The sequence below is a fragment of the Neopelma chrysocephalum genome, unplaced genomic scaffold, assembly GCF_003984885.1.
Source record: "Neopelma chrysocephalum unplaced genomic scaffold, ASM398488v2 Primary Assembly neopelma1_24, whole genome shotgun sequence".
In the NCBI taxonomy this organism is placed as follows: Eukaryota; Metazoa; Chordata; class Aves; order Passeriformes; family Pipridae; genus Neopelma; species Neopelma chrysocephalum.
The window spans coordinates 27762363-27784702 of NW_020897693.1; the positions used below are offsets into that span (position 1 = coordinate 27762363).

Consider the following 22340-nt stretch of genomic DNA (forward strand, 5'->3'; position numbering starts at 1 on the left):
AAGCCGTGTTGTCTGTTACCAATCACTTCTTTGTTTTCCATGTGCCTCAGCATAGTTTCCAGGAGAATGTGCTCCATGATTTTGCCTGGCACAGAGGTGAGACTGACTGGTCTACAGTTTCCTGGGTCTTCATCTTTCCTCTTTTTAAAAATGGGCATTATAGTTCCCTTTTTCCAATGCATGGGAACTTCACCTGACTGCCATGATTTTTCAAAAATTATGGATAGTGGCTTAGCAACTTCATCTGCCACCTACCTCAGGACCCACAGATGAATCTCATCAGGTCCCAGGGACTTGTGCATATATGGGTTCCTTAGATGGTCTTGAACCTGATCGTCTCGTACACTGGGCTTAACGTCCTCATTTTTCCAGTACCTGCCTTTGCCATTCTTGACTTGGGTGGCGCAGGTAGAGCACTTGCCATTGAAGACTGAGTCATTAAGAAGTCATTGAAGTCATTAAGAACCTCAGCCTTCTCTTTGTCCAGGGTAGGTAGGTCTAGTGTTTTCTTCCAGAGAGGGCCCACATTATCCCTAGCTTTTCTTTTGTTTACAATATATCTATAGAAACCCCTCCTGTTGTCCTTGATATACCTGGCCAGACTCTAACTGGGCCTTAGCTTCCCCAACTTTATCCCTAGGTTCCTGTACAGTTTCCCTGTATTCTTCCCAATCTACCTGTTCTCATTTCTACCTTCTGAAAGCTTTTTTTTTGGCTCTGAGTTTTCTCATCAGCTTCTTATTCATTCATGGAAGCCTCCTGGCATTTTTGCCCAATTTCCTCCTGAGGTTAGAGGAGGTGATCCTTGAATATCAGACAGCAACCAGGGTCCCCTCTTTTCTCCAGATCTCTATCCCATGGGATTCTACCGGGACCTCCTGGTCCTTGAGGAGGCCAAAGTCTGCTCTAGTGAAGTCGAGGGCAGTGAGCTTGCTATTAGTCCTTCTCACTGCCCTGAGGATCTGGAATTCCACCTTTTTGTGGTCACAACTGCCAAGGCTGCCTTGGAGCACTACATTCCCCACCAGCTGCTCCCTGATGGTGAGTACAAGGTCCATCATGGCACCACTCCTTGTTGGTTTCTCAATCCCTTGTGTGAGGAAGTTGTTGCTGACACATTTGAGGAACCTCCAGGATTGCTTGTGCCTTGATGTTTTGTCCTTCCAACAGATGTCAGGGTGGTTGAAATCCCCCATGAGTACCAGGGCTTGTGAATGTGAAGCTGCTTCTATCTGCCTGTAGAAGGCTTCATCCACACCATTCCCCTGATTGGGCGTCCTGTAGCAGATCCCCATTATAACATCTCCTGTCCCTAAACTCCCTTGGATCTTAACCCACAAGCTCTCAGCTGGTTCCTCATCCTTCACTAGGCAGAGTTCCATACACTCCAGGCAGTCATTGGTATGGAGCGCTACACCCCCTCCTCATCTCCCTAGCCTGTCTTTCGTAAAAAGCCTAAAACCTTCCATTCCAATGCTCCAGTCACAGAAACCATCCCACCACATCTCTGTGATTCCACTGATACTATGTCTATGCAGGTGTGTGTATGTTTCTATTTCCTTTTGTTTGTTCCCTGTACTATGTGCATTTGTGTATCAGCATCTGAGTCAGGCCCTGGATAAAGCTGACTTGCTGGCTGGAGTATCTGAAATACCTTTGCACTGTTCCAGGCATCCATTACAGGTATTGGCATCTGACTGGCAGGATTGGCTTGGATAGGTGCCGTCCTCTCTCGACAAATCTAGTTTGAAGCCCCCTTTACCAGTCTGACAAGTCCCTGACCAAAGATATTTTTTCCCCCCTTTGTCAGATGAACCCCATCAGCCCTCAGTAGATCAGGTATGGCAAAATGAGTCCAACAGTCTGTGTAACCAAAACCTTGACTATGGCACCATTGGTCGAACTAGTCGTTAACCTGCCAGATTTGTTTGGCCATTTTGAATGCCTTTCATTTGACCCAAAGGATTGACAAAAAAATACTTGAGCTGCAGAGCCCTTTACCACCTCTCCTAGGACTCTGTAGGCCCTCTTAATCATTCCCAGACTGCCACTGTCTATACCACCAGCTCCCACATGTCTCAGTCAGTAAAGATTTAACTTTGTTGCATGCAAACTCTGTTAAAGTATATATATAATATATTAATTATTGTGTTAGCATACTGGTAGTTTTAACCTGGAGATCATGAAGAAGCTAACAGTGACAGAACTGCCTTCTTCCCCATCTCCTTTCTCCTGCACGGATTGTTCATATTGCAGTAGATCTATTCATAGCTTAAACTTTAGATTAAGGCAAAAAGGGCAAGATTCAAGATGCCCTCTCCGATATATATTTTCTTGCAAAAAAACACCCACCCTAATTCTTCCGCTGTTGGAAGAATTATGGCACAATTCTATGAAGGATATGCAACATATCTGACGTAAAAGGAAACATAAAAAAGAAATTTACCCCAGTTACCTATTTCTTCCTGTTCAGTGATTATCTCAATGCAATCTAATGCTCAGAATTTGTACCTTGAAATAAAACATCTCCAAAGAATCACAGTTTGGGGATTTTTTTACAAAATATAAGGTAAATTACTTGATTCTTAGGATTATAACATAGAGTTCACACAAACTGAGAAACTGCTCTTACAAGTTTCTTGTGGCAATTTCAGACAAATTGAAATTCTAATTCATAGATCAAACATCAGTTTGACATCTTTCCCTTGCATATCTGGTAATTTCTTTTTGGAAAAAGAGGATCTTTCTCTCGTCATATACAAATCTCCTTTCCTATATGGCTTTCCTTTCCATATTCCATATCTTTAACATTATTGTGTCATCAAAGGATTGAATTCTTTACTTTGTACTACTTTAATTAATTCTGTATTTCTAATACTACATAAATTCAACATGTACACAAGTGAAATACATCAGTCCTTTTTCATACACGAGGCAGTTACATCTAATTGTCATGACTTAGATGTTATGTTCATGTTACCCTATTATTGATACAATAAATTTGGACTATAATTTGGTTTTTTTACCTTAAACATACTTTATATCTTTTTATTTTGGATATTGTCAGTAAAATATTAATAAATATACTAATTATATTCAAATGCATTGTAAATAAACAAGGCACTTAATATTAATAGAATGTTAGCAATATTCCATTTCAATATTCTCTTAGATCTTCCTATTTGTGTTTTTCAAATTAACTGTAATTACTGAAAATTTAGAACAACAAATAAACTCCTTTATCATGACTGGTAGTTTTGTTTTATAAAATACGAAATATGTTTTTCTGATTTGAGCAAAGATTACTATTGCTAGTTATATGAAAAATTGCATGAAAGGTAATTTTGAATTCTTCAGAAGACAGCCTGCTCAAATATTTTTGTGGCTAACTTTGTCCAACTTAGAGTGCCTTAAGTATTATGAAATTCTAGGAGTGCTAAGAAGTAAATTTTTCAATTTTAAAATTAATAGGTCGCCAACTTTTCTTTGAACACCTAAGCTATTCTATTCCAGTAAGGGGGAGAGCTTATCTATAATTCAGTTTTCATCAAGCGTGGGTTAGATCAGTGTGCAACCCTAAGGGCCTAAATCAATATTTTAAGAATCAACTAATTTAGCACTATGAGGAAAAAAAAACAAACCAAACAAAAAAAAAACCAATACATCTAAATAACTACTGCAGGACTGTGGAACACTTATGACTAAATGGGCATTCTAGAAAATTGTAAGGTGGTTTTGTCAACAGTTCCAATGCATACACAGATAGCATTATAATTGCAAAGGAGATTTGTAACAGTGCAATGGCTATTGCTGCATCACTTCAGGGACTTTGCAAACTGCACATCTGAAAGGTCATTGGAAGATTTTGCAGTAACCCAGCTTTCAAAAGAAATAATTTAAAATGTAGAGCACCTATTAAAATATGCTTATAAAAGAATGTTGCTAAACCTTTCAAATATATCTTGATTACAAGAATGTGTTCGTCTTTAACTCACAGCACGCTTGGTAACATTGCCATTGTAATACAGATTTAAACCAAAGGGCTGGAATTCTGCATGTAAAGAAAAAGGTAAACATTAAATTGTATTTCACGTAAGTTTTACAAATAGATTCAGATAATGTTTACTGCTAATATGTGAATTTATTGAATTAGAATAAAAGTAATTTTAGAGACTGACAGACAGGCATATTTTAAACAGAGAAGAATTCTTGCACTATTTTAATAATCAGTTATGTCCAGCTTCAAGAGTAAGTGTATTCTTTTTATGACAAACCTTTCTATTAAGACTTCACAGCCTTGTTTTATTTGCTCCATTAATAGAAGATGGTGAGATGATAAGACACAAGGTAAAATTTATAGAACTAGCAAACTCTGACCCCAAATAAAAATCATTTGACTTAAAACTTCTGGGCTGGGCTCTAAAGAAGTAAAATAAAGTAATAAAGTGACAGTGATTTATTCTATTTGAGCAAATTATGGATACTAATATTTTCAAATAGGAGGAAGAGGCTGACGTGTCTTCCAAAGAGCAACATAAATAACAGTATAAAATATATTAAAAAATGGAGATATTAATGCAGTGTGGCATACTTAAAAGGATGCATCAACACTAAACTGTAACAGAAAGACCTCTGAGAAACAGCAGTGTCAGGGACCTGTCTAATGCAAGTCTGCTGTAATTTGTAATCCTAGGCAGCTGGTTGTCCCTCTGCAGTAACTTTCTTTACAGATGAGAAATACCCATAAGAGTAAAGGGCACTGCTGGATTTTTTAAGGAGAAACTCTATGAAAGAAGGAATGATTTCTTCAAAGAAAGGCAGACCCTGTTCTGAATCAACAACTCTCACTCTTTCCCTGATAAGCAGTTATTTTCTAAGGCCTCTTGAGACTTGGATCATTTTTATCTGTAAACCTAGTCACTAGTCTTCCATAGATAATCCAAGTCACACCATGGCCAGCATCCTCATCCTTGTCCTTTTCCTTCTGCAGCAAGAAGAAATTTATCTTCAATGAGAAAATTAATTAATGAAATTATGAGGATATGGACTTAACAGTACCCTGCATTAGACAAGTTCAGGAAGTGTAGGCTGGATGAGCAGACTGTGAGGTGGATTGAGAACTGGCTGAATGGCAGACCCCAGAGGGCTGTGACTGATGGCACAGACTCTAACTAGAGGCTGGTAACTAGTGGAGTCCCACAAGAGTCAATACTGAGGCCAGTACTACTCAAAGTGTTCACAAAAGACTTGGATGAAGGGGTAGAGTGCCTCCTCAGCAAGTTTGGTTATGATACAAAAGTGGGAGAAGAGGTTGATGCTCCAGAGTGCTGTGCAGTCCTTTGGAAGGAATTCAGTATTAAGACTGCAAGATTTCTTTTTTTTCCCCCTAATTATTTTATTTTATTATCATGGAAAGAGTAATCAAAAAGAGTGTCAATAACATTAAATAGTAAGATATAAGGAGAAAATATATAGCTGATATACATTTTCAGAGAAGACAAGATGCTTTACTATGTGACCTAAAGGGAGTTCAAGAAGATGCATGAGCCTTCAGGAAAAGATAAAAGCATAAAATAGGTGAGGTGATTTACAACTTTTCTGAGCTAGCATTTGGTCTCTCACAAACCAAATGGAAATAAGTAGTCTTAGTAAATTTAGATTAATACAGCTAAGTTTATGTATCCTTGTTATCCTTTTAATAAAATACATAAATTACACAGCACAAGTTCACTTTACTTTTCAACATGCATCAAAAAAGTATGAGGTCACAGATCACCTCAAGATCCCCCCCAGGATTTGAAACTGTTCTGTTCAGTGCACACCTCCTGCAAGATAAAGGCCATCGACTACATTACTAAAATAATCTTGTGCCAGAATAAGAAGCTGTAGATTACACAGATAGATTACCTGTAGGTAATCTATGTGTGTAATCCCTTAAAGATACCTCTAGAGTTAATTACCTTTAGACGTATGTAATGAGATATAAAACATAAATCACTGAAGGAGTAGTAATACTAGCATGTCAGTGAGACAAGAGAGTTTACTGATTTTGTGTTGCTCTTCACCTTATCTCCAAGCAAGGAAGCTATTTTCCACTCAGTAAACAAGAGTATTGTGACAGTTTATGACAACTGGACATTCACACACAGAAAAACTTAATTCATAAAGACAGTAATCTATGAGAGCAATAAAAGCGGTATTACTAACCTAATTCTGCAAAAGTAATTCAGGCCGAGTTCTGTAAAAGTTGACCTAATATTTTAAAAGGATAGAATCATAGGATGGTTTGGGTTGGAAGGCACCTTAAAGATCATTTAAGGTCTTTAAATGATCCAATCCCGCTGCCACGGGCAGGGATACCTTCTACCAGAACAAATTGCTCAAAGCTCCACCCAACCTGGCATGTCAAGATTTTAGAAATTAGTCCCAAATGAGCTAGTATTGCACCTGACACTAAACAAATTAAAATGTCAACTCTATTCACTGATACACAAGTTGTTTGAACATATTTACAGAATGGACTGCATGGGAATTTATTCTTAGCAGTCAATTTACATACACGAAGAAATTAATGGTCTCTCTTTCTCACCACTTTGGAAGTCTTAAAGCTACCATTTCTGATGTTTTAAAAGACTGGGGAGCAAATTTGTATAGATTTTTAAAAAATTATATTTTTCTGCAACTTGCTAATAATGAAATTTCTGCTTTAAAAAGCTACACTGCTTCTCTGAATAAAAGGAACAGATACATATGAAGTCACTTGATCAGCTTGTGGTATTATTTCTTCTTTCACAAGTTTTCTAAATTTTTCTGGTTTGAGGAGGACTGATGTCTTCCATCTTTGAGAAGGTAAGGTAAATACCTAAGGATTAGCTGATGTAGATTGCAGGGATTAAGACAAAAATGAAATTAGATGTTGTATAAGGCAAAGCTAAACTTTATGAACTCAGAAATACTAAGATTTTACTGTCCATATAATTCACACACCTCCTTTCAATAGATATACAGGGACAAACTGGAGATATCTGTCAAATAATGCCCAAATCTTCTGAAAAGTCCTCCTTGCTATGCAGGCTTTTGAACCTCATTGTTTAAAATGTAGTCACGCTACAAAATCCAAGTGGTTAATGTACTCCAGAAACCAGACTTTGAAAGAGATCATAGGACTGTGATAAACATTAAACCTTATACTGCTTTTTGAAGAAGGCAAACAGAAAAACACTAACATTTCTTACAGGATATGGAGATGAACTTGAGGATTTAGCCATGCATTTCAGAAAATAAATGTTCTGACACTCATAACACATTTCCAAAATGCCATTCTGTTTCAAGAACTTTGAACATGTCACCAGTCAGCTAAGTGCTACTTTGGTGTCAGGAGGCTTAGTTTAGGTACCATTACTGCTGGATGAATATATTTCTTGTGAAGATTGAAGCCCATGGCAGAGAAGATTCAAGTCAGCTTACTAGAATGTGTTGTACCCCACTTTTGTGTCAGAGGAGCCAAGGAGACTATCCTAACATAGATGCAAGGGCTGTCAGATAAAGATATTTCAGGAAAACTGTTCTAAAGATTAAGGAACATGCGAAACTCCTTTTAAGGTAAAAATAAAATAGCCTCAGTCCAAACAGCAGCACTAAAACTTCTAGCAAAAGTACTACTGCTGATATTCTTCGGTTTGAAATAGGGTTTATGCTTTGAAATTTATTTTTCTAAATAAGAAGAAAGGAGATTTTCTACGTTTAAGAGTAAAATAAAGTATATTAGATTAATTAAAAAGGGGGAAATTTTTATAATTTCTTGCATTTTTAACAAACTCAAATTTATAAAATTCTCTAATAATTATGCTTATGCAAAAAGACTCTATTTTTCAGAGAGTTTCTAGGGCAAAAAAAGAGAGACATTTGTAACATGTTTTCAATTTATTTTCCATTAAAAAAGAAAAAAACTATCTTAGATATTTCAGAATTATTTTTATTGTTATCTTACTTTTCCATTTAGTCCTCTCATCATCAAATGCTGAAAAAAGGTTTTAATCATCAAGTATTCTACCAGCCATATTTATTCTAGGTATTGAGTATTTGTTTATTCAAACTGTAAAGGTCAAAATATTGCCCAAGAAAGCCAAGATTTTCAATTAATATTTTCATTTTATTATTTAGGTTATAGGATTTTAATCTCAGTTTTAGCTTTATTGGGTAATTAAGTGACAGACCTGTGAAGTTAGAGTATCCTTATCCTGGGTTCTGAAAGCATAAGATTTGCCATAATATTAAGGGCTTTTTTAAATGTGGTAATTAGTCCTTATTTTCTTATTACACTGTTTTAATTTTGTGCTTTTCAATTAAAATTTAGTTCTTTTTTTACAGCTGCTAAGAGTAATTAAAGAGAATTTCAACATACTATATAGCTTGCTCATCCTGCAAAGTCAAGAAGAAAGTATGATTTACCTGACACAATGACAATTCCAGATTTCACTCTGCTAATTTGCAGGTGATAAGTGTCTTTGTGGAATTCACCTTTTTGCCTCATTACTTGCCGCAGCTCTTGAAAGCTCACCCTGCTCCAGGTAGTCCAGAGTTGAAATTTAAGAGATGACATCATAAATTGTTCCCTCTGGCTGTACTGGAGGTTGTTCCCTCATCATATCCAGACCTGCACCAAGAGGCAGAGTTCCTGACTGCCATAAGCACTTACTGACAGCACTGAGATCCTAGAGGAAACCAGGAGCACTTTTCTTCCCTGAAAACTTAAATGGGAAAATGTGAAGTGACATATGAATAACAAAATGTGAAGTGGTCAGAGCAAAAGATAATGATTAAACTAAAGGTAAATGGGAAAACAAGATTCAGGATGTTTATAAAGTACTAGAGGCATTAAATGGGTTTAGTTCTGGATACCATTGACAACTGTGTATACAACTAATGTTTCCAGTAAAGAATGAGTGGAATTTTCTTCCAAAAGTAGCACTGTTTGCCATAGGTTGTAGCCACTTGCCTAAGAAAGATACTACTTTTATACGACTGTGACTAAGAATTGAAAAAGGGCAAAGTTAAGAAAATTTTTTTCCATTGATATATTTTTAAGATTTCCTGAAGGAATTGGTAGATACTTGTTCAAGGTCTTTTGAAAGTTACATCTCTGTTTTACTCTCTGCTGGCACTGTGTATGTTCCTGTCCTCTGCAATTTCTCTCAAGTGAGCAGCCATACCAGCACTATTTTTTCTCTTATTTAAAGAATGTTCTGGAAAAATACATCTGTCTGTGCAAATATTTGACATGTGTAATACAGAACATTGAGATTCAACAACATTTTAATTTTTCACTTTATTTCCTTTTTTAGCCCCAAATCAAGCATGCAGGCTCAAAGTAAAAACATACATATAAAGAATTTGTGCTCTTGGACATGCCCTGATTTCAACATTTCTTAAAATTAAATTTCTTAAATATCTTCTAGAGAGGATGAGTGTATGACATACAAAAGAAACAAACAGAAAATGCAAATGTTTGATATGTTTATTTAGGTAATTACTTGAAAGGTTGACAAATACTTGAAAAATGCTGAGATATGTTTTAAACTACATTAAAAAAAAATTATTTTAAAAAGTATAGGACTTGTTTGTATGCTGTTTTAGCTTTTATCTTTTTAGACCTGCCTACAACAGGAAAAACTGTTTACATACTGGAAAAACTTGATGCTCATGTATGAGAGAAGGTAGTCACCTCACTTCAGAATTCACTTTTATTTCCCTTTCCTAATTATTTCAAATGCTTTTTATACAAAGAAATGTTGACCTTAGCCAAATCAAAAATTTTAGTAACTTTAGCTTGTTGAATATCTACGTTAAAAAGTGAAGTTGATACAAATTGTTCTGTAGACTTCAAAATTCTGGAATTTCACCCTTCTTGTTTTACTTATTTCAATAGGATATAGGAAGACCACTTAATTATCTGAGCCCCTGGAAGACAGCAGACTTCCCTGTGAGTTGTCTGGTCTGCATATTGGGCACTTCATTCCCTTTAAAAGGGAGTCACCTATTACAACTACCCTTCTATTCCTCTTAACAGAGGAGGTACAGGTTGTGTTGTTTTAGAAGACCCCACTATCCCAGATAGATGAGACCTTATCCCATCTCATCAGTTGTCTGGCCTTCTAGTTCCACAGCCTCATAACTTTTGCGGAAGGCACCAGTCCTACCTGTCAAATTTTGAGGAGGAGGAACCTTCCTCCTGGTACATGCAGTGATCCGCTTCCAGCTTTCATCTTTAACAAACCCTTGACTAACATTCCATTGATTAATTACACTGTAGGGTTCACCTGCTTCTCCGCTACAATGGAGAGTCAAGACCCCCAAGAGTCTTGAGGCTGTAGTGTCTCTGAAAATAACCAGTCAAAATCTCGCTCATTTGCTGGAATACTACCCAGCCTGTTCACTTCTTCCCGAAGCTCCTTCACGCGGCAACACAGCTCTTCAACCACAGCACACCCTCTGCAAAATAAGTGTTTGCCCCAGTCTTGCAAGAGGCATCAGACACTCCTGGCAACCTGTGACCTGAAGAGTTGCATCTGCCATCAACAGGTCTGTCTACCTGGAGGCCTCTGACATGGTTGATTCAATGACTCCACCAGCTACAGGGGATCAAGCTGTATGACATGTCAACATCATAAATGAGGAAGCTTAAACTAATACGTTAAAAAGACTGAGGCTGAAAGGATCTCGTTGCTCTACCTTACCTGCTTTCTGAGTCTGTTTGTTGCCTCTGTTGGCTGCTCCCAGATGGTCAGAGAGGAGCCCTTCCTCCTCCCAGATGTCCTCACTGACGTGCCACACCTCTGTTCCACACGCTCTCTGGAGCCCTTTAAATCTGCCCTGATTGCTCTTGGTACCATTCTCTGCTCACCTGTTTGCCTGCCGAGGGCTTCTGACTCCTCAAAAGGCAGCGTTTAGGTGTTCATGGCCACAGGAACCCCCGAACAGCCGAATCTCACCTTAAAACCCTCTTTCAAGTCACCTCTGGTGCTGCCTTACTAATAGAGAGATACAACAAAATATATAGTACTTTTCTTTGTAAGGGGCTCCAATAATCCTCTGCTGGACAGGAAGAAGACTGACAGCCTCCTCATCATCCTGTGATATGATATTCAGATGATGATGCAATTTAAAAATCACAAAATCTCACACTTTCATACCCTCTTTCTTATATCTTTTAAAAAGGACAAATCTTTTGCTTACCACCTAAAATTTCTACTCTTTAGCTTTTATTTGATGCTCTACCGCAGCTGGAAATCAATTTCCACTAAAACTTCCTTGGATCACGAGCCACCACAGCAGCGAGTATTTCTAAGCATATTGGCACCTTTGTTAAAAGGTCGTCATTCTCTCTATGGCAGTCTTTAGACATTAGCTTTTGTTGTCAGAGATAATTATTTTTGTACACATTAACGGCACTCTGTGTTTCACTATTATGTATAGGTGGAATTTGATCTACACACTAACCTGTGAACAGGTGAAGAATGCATAGATCAAGCAAGATGGGGTTATTTAGTGAAAAGTATTATTATTTTAGGATTGTTTAGTGCTCTGTTATGTTTATCATGACACTCATGACTTGTTTCGTAAGTAATTTCTTTTTCTCTACAACAGTTGCAAAAAAGTAAGTAAATTACTGTTTAATTTTTATCCAATCTTACTAAAAGATGTGAAGAAAACCTGACAAAAATTCATGGAAGAAGGAAGCACATAGTAATTTTGTTAAAGAGTAATTTATGGACAAATCTCTGCAATGAAACCTTGTATTATAAAGTGGAATGCTTAATATTCTGCATATTTATCTTTAAGATGTTGAATTCTCAGAAGTAAAATCAGAATATTTTGATTAATCACTTGTTGTAGCAAGAAGAAAGTGCCAAATCCTACCTCAACATTTTCATGAGGCAGAATGCACAAAACACACTGAATAAATTCTCCAAATATAGGATTCTCAAAGTTTTTGGTCTGAGCTCTGAATGAACATTTTGTTTTCTTTGTCAGTGATTCAGAATATCTGCAGCTACTCTTCAGTGTCTAGGAAAATGTCATGCCAACTGGGATCAAGTTTTATTTTAAAGTTGAAAGCATGAAATAAACACTAAGAAGACAATTGTACATCTGTTTTCCAAAGTAAAAAAGCATCTTTGATCTACTTTGTTTTTGAAAATTTGGCTAAGGAGCATATTCCAGAGGCCCAATACCTCATAACATATTCCATGTTCTACTCTGTATGACTAATTAGACTGCTGCATATTTGCATAAGCATGATGCTTCATGATTAATGTGTAAATCTCAGCATGGAGCCCTGAATTCATCCACAGATCCTTCTCGCCATCTCTACTGCAAATAACCAGTGTGTCTGAACTGCAGTCTATCATACCTGTAGATATGGCAATGTATAATATACAAAACTTTTAAACTTCATTATGAAGTTGTACTGAGCTGTAAACTTTTTTTATCTAGAAATGTTAGTAACAATAAAATGTTTGCTCCCATAAAGCCACTGGCATTTGTACTTCCTGTGATTTATGATGGGTTTGTTGGTGGTTTTTTCCCATGGTAAAATTAAGTATGAAGTCTATAGCTTTAGTCTTAAAATTGAACTAGATCACAAAGACTTTGTTAAATTAATAACCTAATAATTACTTTTGCACTATTATTCCTGGGGTAATGTTAACCTAGAACAAACAAGAACTTGTTCTTCTAAAAAGAGCAACATGTTAATAATTCAATAACACATCCATTCACTTGCAAATTAAATAGGAAAACTCCTGAAAATGTTAACAGAGGTCTGATGAATAAAAGCCAGAGAATGCCACAGTAAGGGTGCTGGGAAAACATTAGTCTAACCTTTTGTGGTTAAGCAGTGCAGACATCTGGAGAGACTACAAGCTGATACATGTTCTTTTTACTGCAGTTCATTGCACTAACATGATGACTGAGATCTTAAGAGATCTTCCACTCAAGCTTAATTTGTTTCCAAAAGAAAGCAAAAAAATCCACTATTGTTATTTAAAGACTTTTTCCTAATGGCACAAAGAACATACACTGATTGTGATTTATTTTCATTATTAACATTACAATTACCTTGGCCTAGCACAGAAGGCTATCAAATGTGGTACTATTGGCAGTATCTCAAAGCCAGGCATAGACTCAATCATATTTTGTGTAACTGGGAAAAGACAGAAACAAAATCATTTGAAGTGCCAGGGAGTGAAAGCTCCATGAGCTACATCCATTTTCACTGAAATTCAAAATTTTAGAAGACAAAATATTCAAATGCTTGAGGATTGGTTTGGGTTCGTTTTGGTTTTTTAATTTTTTGTTTTTGCATAGCATCTAACATCTAAGTCACCATCTCACTGCTGAGCAGCCATTGGTGTCAATGATTCAAATCAGTGGGATTCAAAATAGTTTTGAACATTATTTGCCTGCATTTTCATACCAAGAATAAAACCATGGACATTTTAAATATTCTACTTAAAGAGAATTAATGTTAAAATACACTAAACATTATGTTCACATTATTCTGAATTTAATATAAATATACAGCATTGTATATACGTATAATCTTTTCTACAAAAATAAGCTTATGCTGTGAACTAAACGTAGTGCACCATGAGCAAGGAACTTACACCTTAATCAGACGAGTGCTGGTCAAAACAATCTATTTTTGGAAGACATATATGTGAATAAGCACAAAACAAGCAGAGGCCAAATTGTTTAGCCCTAGAGGAAACTATTCCCCACCCTAAGTAATAAAGCCAACACAAAACAATTCTATTTCTTAAGCAACCTAAAGGATCACCCACAGTGTGGGACTCCAGTATGTCAGAACTGTCCAAGGGTAGATTTCATCCTTTCTAACTTTGCAGCGTAAACTGTTTATGGAGATTTCTTCAGTGACAAAGTGCTGTCTCCAAATGGAAAGTCATCACATTCACACTACTTTTTCTGACAGATCCTCTCTCTAGACAGATACTTAAATCTTAGTCCACCAAAGAAAGCTGAAATTACAGTAAACCTGTATGCACTATCCTGCTGGCAGTTCCTGAAAAATCCATTCTTCCTCCTATCAAACTTCCTGTTCTCTATATGTAATAAAAAACTCAAAATGGTAGAAACATTTTTCCAAAAGCTAGTATATTTGTATTTGCAAGTGAGAGAATTTTCCTTTCTGACAATTTTCTCTTTTCCCTTTGAAATTGGTATCTTTATATGGGTCCAGTGCATTCATTGAAATAATCAAAGTAAAGCAGTCTGGAGAAATTAAATTGAAGTACATGATGCTTTAGGGCTTAAAAATGTTCAAAGTAGGTCTGTAGTAGCTCCTATGAGATCATTCCCTCACTCCTGTCTCTCTCTTTATACCAGCTTTATGGGGTTAAATCCACTTCACCAATGGCACAGAGGCTTTCTGCATTGTCCTCTTAAGAGGAATTGTTTTTGTAGTAAACATTATCTGAAGAGTCTATAGATAACATATGAAAAGTTTATTTTTTTTAATATTTTTATAAAAAAAAGACATAAAATCACATGACAAGGGTTACATTATAACACATTTTTGGATTACAATAAAATAGATTTTTCTTTGAGAATATTGACATCGTGAAAGCATTGATTGAATGTATTTATTTTCTTAATTTAAGAAAATGGCTTTTATAACAGCAACAGAAGAGGCAGTCCACATTCCTCTGGTCTGAATTTTCCAACCAAATTTCCCAGAACGAAAATCTGACATAAATGGCAAAACTGGTAGGGTTGTGTCATCATGCAAATGGAAGAAATTAACGTGAAATTACCTATGTATTATGTTTTAGATATTATGTGTTATATTTTAGATATCATGTATCTACTGAAAGTTCTTTGCTTCAATATCTACATGAAATTAATATTAAAATTATACTATTTTAAGGGTGATTTGAGAGATTTCATATTTTTAACAAATTTCTAAGAAAGTAGTCAAGAAGTTCAATCCTAACAGCATGCTCAAAAGCCATACTTTTGTAAGATCTTTTTTCTCAAAACCACATATAGGATGCACAGTCAAAAATATACGGTACAAAGGAATTATTACTATTATTATAATTATTAAGAATTAAATAAAATATTATATAATTTAAAAATATTTTTATACATCTCAACTAATATAAATATATTCAGTACCTATTTGAGGTTTTAATATGGAAAACATAAACATTTGATAAATGTTCCAGGTTGTATTTGTGTAGAAAGGCATGATTTGTTCACAGTATACCCAAAATTGTTTCAGAAGCAAAAAGTCTTACCATTTTCATGTTATTACATACAAAAAAACCCACAAAATAAAACACCAAAAGAACCAAACAACAACAAAACCCCCTAATCAATCAAACAAAAAACCTCTTCTCCCAAAACATTGAATAGAAGTTGAATTGTGAGTTGTTTATCTGTGCACTTATTCTTCTAATTTCACTAATATTCTAGGCAAAAATGCTTAGAACGGCTAGTATCTTTTCAGAATTTTGTGCACTTGTGACCCTATATGTAAGAAAAAGGAGCAAAGAAACTGAAGGCCCCTGTATTAGATATGTGTTCCAACATGATTTTTAAATTATTCTCTCAGTAAAAAAATTCTCTTTGTACCCTAGATGTCAGGATAATAGAAGATTCAATTATTTTGACTTTGAAAGCTTAGGTAATTTGTAGTTTTTCATGTCACAAGGGTGTGCTGCTGGCTTACCTCTGGTTCTCGGTCCCTTCTCTCACTGCCACAATTAGAAGTTTTCTATTACTGCTTGGCCAGCTGTGCAGCCAAAGTCTACAAATCTCTTACATATATTAGTTTCATCAGTTTAGCATGGCGTTGGGAGTATCATCCATACATCAGCCACTCTGCTGCATGCCATGAAATATGATATGCTGTAATATGATATGGGTAAATAAAATGTTTTTCTGTGGACAAAGGAGGTGAGGACTGTTCAAAAGTCTGACTCTTGGGAATCAGTCAGGCTCATAGAGTCACTGAGTTCAGCCAAATGCTCACAGTTCACCACCACGATGTGTAAGATATAGCTTCCTTAACCTCATCGTTTCTCTAAATAAATGAGGGCATTCAGTACTTCTTAGTTAAAAACCTGTCAGGGAATCACTTTAGTTAATAAGTTCCTAAAAAAAACAAACAACCAAAACTAAAAAATCACCAGTGTTTGAAATACCCCATTTATTTCCCAAGTAATTTAATTCAGGCATTGACATCTAGTTAGAGAGTTTTTCCTAATGTTTCCCATACTTCTCCCACATGAGGTAATTGGTGCTAAAGTCTGCAACTGTTTCTCACAGTGGTTAAAGGAAATAAGTCAAAGAAAGAGTTGATTTCACCTACAACAAATAGACATTCTGTACAGAACTATTATTTGGCACTAGCTGGGGACCGCTATGTCTTAAAATTACACCTGGACAATGCTATAGAGTCACAGTTACTCTAGTTCTCTATTGTTTGAAGCCAAATGCCCTCACTCAAATGAAATTCAAGTAGGTATTTTCTTCATGTATCCTTCTTTTCTTCTTGGATTGTATCATATACTGGGTCAGCATGGTTGCAGTCCCCTGGACATGGTCATGAGTCATTAGAGATGTCAAACAACTGCAATCCACCTATTTTAATGGCAAAATGTTGCCATAAATGAGAAGGTTTAGGTCATGATTTTTACTATTTTTCAATTTTTTTACTCTCTCAAATAAACAAACCTAAAATGAAACTATTATATATAAACTATTATATATAATCCACAAATAGTTCAACTCTGTTCTCTATGATTCTATTTAATGTAATATCACTGCACTCATTCACACATGCACATTTTATGTTTCTGAGACAGAAATGTCAAGCTCTTCCAAGGAAAAAAAAAAATAATTGGTGATCTGCATTGTCTTATGCACATGTCTGATACTCCAGAATAAAATTTTTCCTTAAAAGCAGAAATATTCTGGTGATCTTTTGGCCTTCTGTCTTCTTTTCAGAACAGTGTGTAAGCCAGTGAGAAACAAAATGCTCTCCTAGAATATGAAGGAAACAGAAATATCAGTAAAGAAAGATAACACAAGAAAGGGTTTTTTAGAGGATTGCTATATTTTATGAAAGTGAAGTTCCTATGAACTCTTGGTGATCCCTTTCTTTCTCTCATCTCAATGAAGAACCACCTGTCCTCCACCATGAAACCTCACAAAACTGAGTGGGGTTGGGGGGGTAGATTGTGCAAACTGCTTTAAGTAAAGGTTTAAGTAAAGGCTGTCTACAATTCTTTCCTATAATATCTTTTGAGTCTAACATGAGTCGAGAGCGACCCAAGGCTTGTTTCTCACAATTTCCCACAATTCCTTTGTTTTTCCAGATGTTTCCAAAAGACATAGATATATGTTATATCTAAGTCTCACTATAAAATTAACAATGTATATGTCAGTTTTCTTTGTGGGAAAGATTCTGATTACATGTGTCTAAATCACGCCAAACAACTATTTTTCTGTTATTTCATTATATATTGAATATTCAATGTCAATATTTTCAGAACAGAGCATCATGTTAATTTAGTGATGTATGAATTCTTTCCTATGTGACTTTCTGATTGACAGACTCAGAGAAAGGTGTCTTTTGAATACATATGGGATTTATTCCAGAGGCAAATGAAATTTCTTTTCCATTTGAATGTACCTGTTGTCAGCAGTCAGGATTTCACAAGAAGAGATAATCCCAAAGACAGCTTAAACCAGGCCGCAGAGAGGTCTGAAAGTGCAGTTCTAATACCTGAAAAATCTCCCAATAAGACTTCAAAATGAGAAGAAATATGACCACAGATTCTGATTGCTAAGGCACACTACTTAGCAATGGAACAAATTGTATTACTTTACAAACACTGCTTTTATGCCTACACAGATTCAACTACAGCAAGCTGCCTAATAACTAAATAATGAGCAATATAATACCAAAATACCTAAACTCAGACTCAAGGAAAGGGGTGCATCCTTCTCACCTACTGATAGCAGAGAAGATTTCCATGTACGGCCATATCTCATGGTATCCAGAACAACAAGGGCTGTGAGGCAGCTTGATGCTGAGATTTTTGAGGCCAAAACTCTCAAGGAAAGTGTCCAGTTATGAAGAAAAAATATGCTTCAACATCCTTCCCAAAAGGTTCAAATTTTTAAAAGGACTACACAGGAATAAAAATAATAAATAAAACTATGTTCTTATTTGTATTCCTTTATACCCTTAAATTCAAATTAACCTATGAGTACCACAGAGTCAGCTGAAGAGTATTAAGGAGCAAAATTACTAAAAAAAAGCATTTGGTGGGAATATGATCATCCTCTGCCTTATACAATTAAATTATTAGAGGTCTAAGAAGTCTCTGCTTGTTTCTATTGACATGTGACTGACAGTTTTCAGTGATAAAAGATGGACACAATTACCTTTTTCTTTTTTTGTAAAAGCAAAGTCTGAGGAGTTTTTAATATGGTAGCAAACCTTTTTAAAACCTCTGAGTTCTTGGTCACATCTTACCTTTTCATGTTGCCTTAGCACTAGAATGGATTCTTCTTTGTGCCCTATACTTAAACTTAACAAACTTTTCATGGGAAAGGAATACAAAAACAGGTTAATAACAGTTTAAAACAGAAGAGATTTATGGGAGAAGATAAAACTCCTAAGGAAGCTTCCCTGTCTGACCATCCAGGAGCCACTCTGGAAGTCACACTTGCACCACCTGAGATAGGACCAAGGCCCCATTTCAGCTACATACTCCACACTCACAATCAGACTAGGTTTCCTTACCTGCTCGACCCCAGGTTTTCCACAGCAGTCTCAGATGTCCTGATCCTTAAAATAGTTTCATCTTGGTGCAATAACTAAATAACAAAATAACAGCTCGAGCTGGTGCCTCTGAGGAGGAACCCCCAAAAAAAGCAAACCCTGGGCTTTTATACCCTCACAGTCTAAGCACAAAAGTCTGGTGTTGATCAGCTCCTGATGTGTCTCTGAGTGTCCCATCACCTGCCTGGCATCACAGGTCCCTGGCTCCTTTGCTGTGTACAGGGGTGGAAGTTCACAGCCTCTGGCCTCAGGCTCTTGTCACCTTCAGCTTGTATTGCAGCTTGCAAACCCAGCTATCTGACCTATATGTATTAATGAACAAAACATGATAAAAATGTTCACTAGGTCAAATAATGATGTCTCAGCAACACCAGTAAAAATGAAGCATTAGTCCTGTCTGATTACTGTGAAGGTAGCTGGGTTTTTATAAGTAAGGATATATGGTACAATGAATGTTGCCTTGTAACACTGACTCTCACGTACACTAATGCTTGCAACATGAGGCATGAACATAAATTGGAGATCTGTGTGGAGTTCCAGGGCTATGATCTTGTTGGGGTCACAAAGACAGTGCCATGGATCCCTTGACTGAAACGTCCAATGGAAAGACACAGGCTTTTTAGGAAAGACAGGCTGGGAAACAAGGAAGTGGAGTAGATCCTAATGTGAGGGACAGAATATATGGAGCTCTGTCTGGGGATGGTAATGAGCCAGCTAAGAGCTGATGGGTAAAGATTAAAGGTTGAAGACTAGTGGGTGTCTGATATAGGCTGTCTGACCAGAAGGATAAAGTGGATATATATACACTACACATAGCAGATAGGAGCACTCTCACATTTGCAGACTCTTGTCATCATGGAGGACTTCAAGCAACCTGTGATTTTCTAAAGGGACAGCACAGCAGGGCACAAACAAACCAGGAAGCTCATAGAGTGCATCAGTGACAACTTCCGCACCAGGGTGATACAGGAGCGAACAAGGAGAGGTGCTCTGCTGGGCCTCAAACTCAGCAGCAACGAAGGGGTCATTTAGGATGTGAAGGACAAAGATATCCTTGATTGAAATAAGCATGAGACAGTGGAATTCAGGATCATGAAGGGAGGGTAATCAGAGACACAGTTTACCTCAGGGGTCAATATTGAGTTAAATATTTTTAGTATTTTCATTAACAATCTAAATAATAGGGCAGCATGTACCTTCAGTAAGTTTGCCAATGACACAAAGCTAGGAGTAATGGCTGAGATCTCAGAGGGTCATCCTGCTTTTTTTTTTAAGAGCATATACATATTAGTGATAGACCTGACATAAGAATGCGCCATTTAATTAAAATGAAAGAATTGCATCAGGTTTCCTTGGGTATGAATCACCAAAGAATTAAAATATGTACATTCTGCTTCTGAAAACTAAAGTTTCTTTGAGTCGAACAGAGCACTATACAAGTGAAAAAACTTGTACTACCTTATGTATTTGAATGAATGTTAAGATTTAATGATGCAAATGTTAAGTGTAAAATTATGCGTGGTAAAAGAATGTTGTGTCAGTGTATTGAAATGATCATTTTTTTATAGGACATCAACAATTAGTGCTTTCAAGCCTTTAAAGTCCTATAATATTCTTGTTATACTTAAAGGGGTCATCTGAAACTGATAGACTGCTGGCCCTTCAAAAGGCGAAGTGTTCCATATGAAAAATAACTGCCCCTGAAACTTTAGTAGAATGCATATTTTAAAATTATGAGTAAATGAGGTGATAGTGCAACCTGAAAATGCTAGTATTACTTGTATATTTTATAAACTGCACCAAAACCCATTCTGTTTGGCACGATCATCAAGAGACCATACGTATTAGAAAGTGGAAGAATTTATTTTGCACACCAGTTTGTGAGCATGGAACATGTTATAGGAATGACCATGTTGATGTAAAAAAATGCAGTTGGTCCTCTCTCCTGACTCCAAAATGGCCAGTAGTAGATATTTAGTGGAGGAAGTTTATCAAGGGCAAGTTTTTTTCTGTAGAATTCCCAGGACTTTATGTAAAACAGCTTCTACTGGAACATCTTATCACTATTGAATCCTTATGAAACGTTATCATTCACAACAGTCTGCACTAATGATTTCTGCAGTTTAGTTAAGCATTATGTCAAATGTACCATTTGTCCTGGGCTGGTGTCTGATAATTTTATCCAATTTCTTGCTTGTTTCAGCAAGAAACATTGAGCAGCTCCAATCTGATCTAAGAGGCATTCTCACAGAGTAACGCAGGAGTGAACTAAATGCTTCTTCCTTACTTATTTTGTTGAGAAATTTATAAAAGTCTTGAAGGACATTTAGTCTATAAGTTAGAAATCAAAAAACCACAATACCCTGCAGTTCAACTTTGTTGATCTTGGTTTTAATGGCTTGGGAAGGAAAGCTAAGGAGAGAGATATCTATACCTGTCTGCGTGCATGTGTTTTAAATTTGTCATATAGCTAAGCTCTTTCTTATGAGCAAAGAGGAAAAAAAATTTCAAGAACTAAAGAACTCTGACTTTAGTTGTTGAGCCCCTGACTTAAAACACTTAAAACCCAGAAAATATAACTGAATACTTGGGTTCAGCCTCCTACCAAATTTTCCTCATGCATTTTTAGAAAGAGGGCTTTAAAGCCTTTCAAACTGTTTTCCACTGAGACCACTTCTGTAAAAGCTTGCTACACCTGTTAAAACTGAGAAACAAAGCACTTTCTTTTTAGGAGCAATTAAGCTATAGTGTGGAGGCCACTGAAAGGAAATAGTGAGTATAACTATTCTTGAAAACAACTCTCTCTGTCGCAAAAGAATGAGCTAAAATACAACTACTATTTGCAAATAGACAGTGATACTACAAGATCATTGTTGTAAAGATCAAGAAGTTATCTGGAAATAGAACTCTAGGGCAGATGGTAAAATGTACAAGAGTTTTAAAGTATTCTGTATGGAAAATCTGTAGCGTGTACCTCAAACTGCCAAAGACTCATAGAAAGTAGTTCATTATCCTGCTGACTCTAGGTCCTAATCTATATGTTTCTCTTAGAGCTCTCTAGCCGTCTTTGGGGTAAAAAAAAAAAAAACACATTATATTTTCATAAATCAAGTCAGCCTCTTATCATAATCCTGACACAATGATAGCTTATGTATTGTGCAACAAACAGTAGAGTCTGTTGGTTTTCTAAAGGATAAAAGTGCCTTGTTATTTAGAATATGAGTAGCAACATGAAAGGAATTGAAAGCAGATATAGGATTTAAAAAATCAGGAAGGCAGTAAAGTTTGGAACATTAAATATTCTTGAATTGTTAGGAATTCTGTCCTCTACAGGCATCTCCTCTTCCTTAAACAATTCTTCCTCAATGCCTCACGTACTGCTTACTTTCTTATTCTACAGGTCTCACCTATTTCATCTGTCATACCTCCTTCTTTTCTCCTTTACTTTCTAACTCAATTC

The 22340-nt window shown here is 36.2% G+C and overlaps 1 long non-coding RNA gene across 1 annotated transcript in view; it reads right to left on the reverse strand.

The window, feature by feature from the left end:
* LOC113981702 overlaps window positions 1–10822 on the reverse strand; it is a 33289-nt gene extending 22467 nt beyond the window's left edge. Inside the window, exon 1 of the long non-coding RNA XR_003538507.1 lies at window positions 10737–10822. This is a non-coding gene — a long non-coding RNA (uncharacterized LOC113981702). The remainder of the gene's footprint in view (window positions 1–10736) is intronic.
* Between the last annotated feature and the right edge of the window lie 11518 nt (window positions 10823–22340).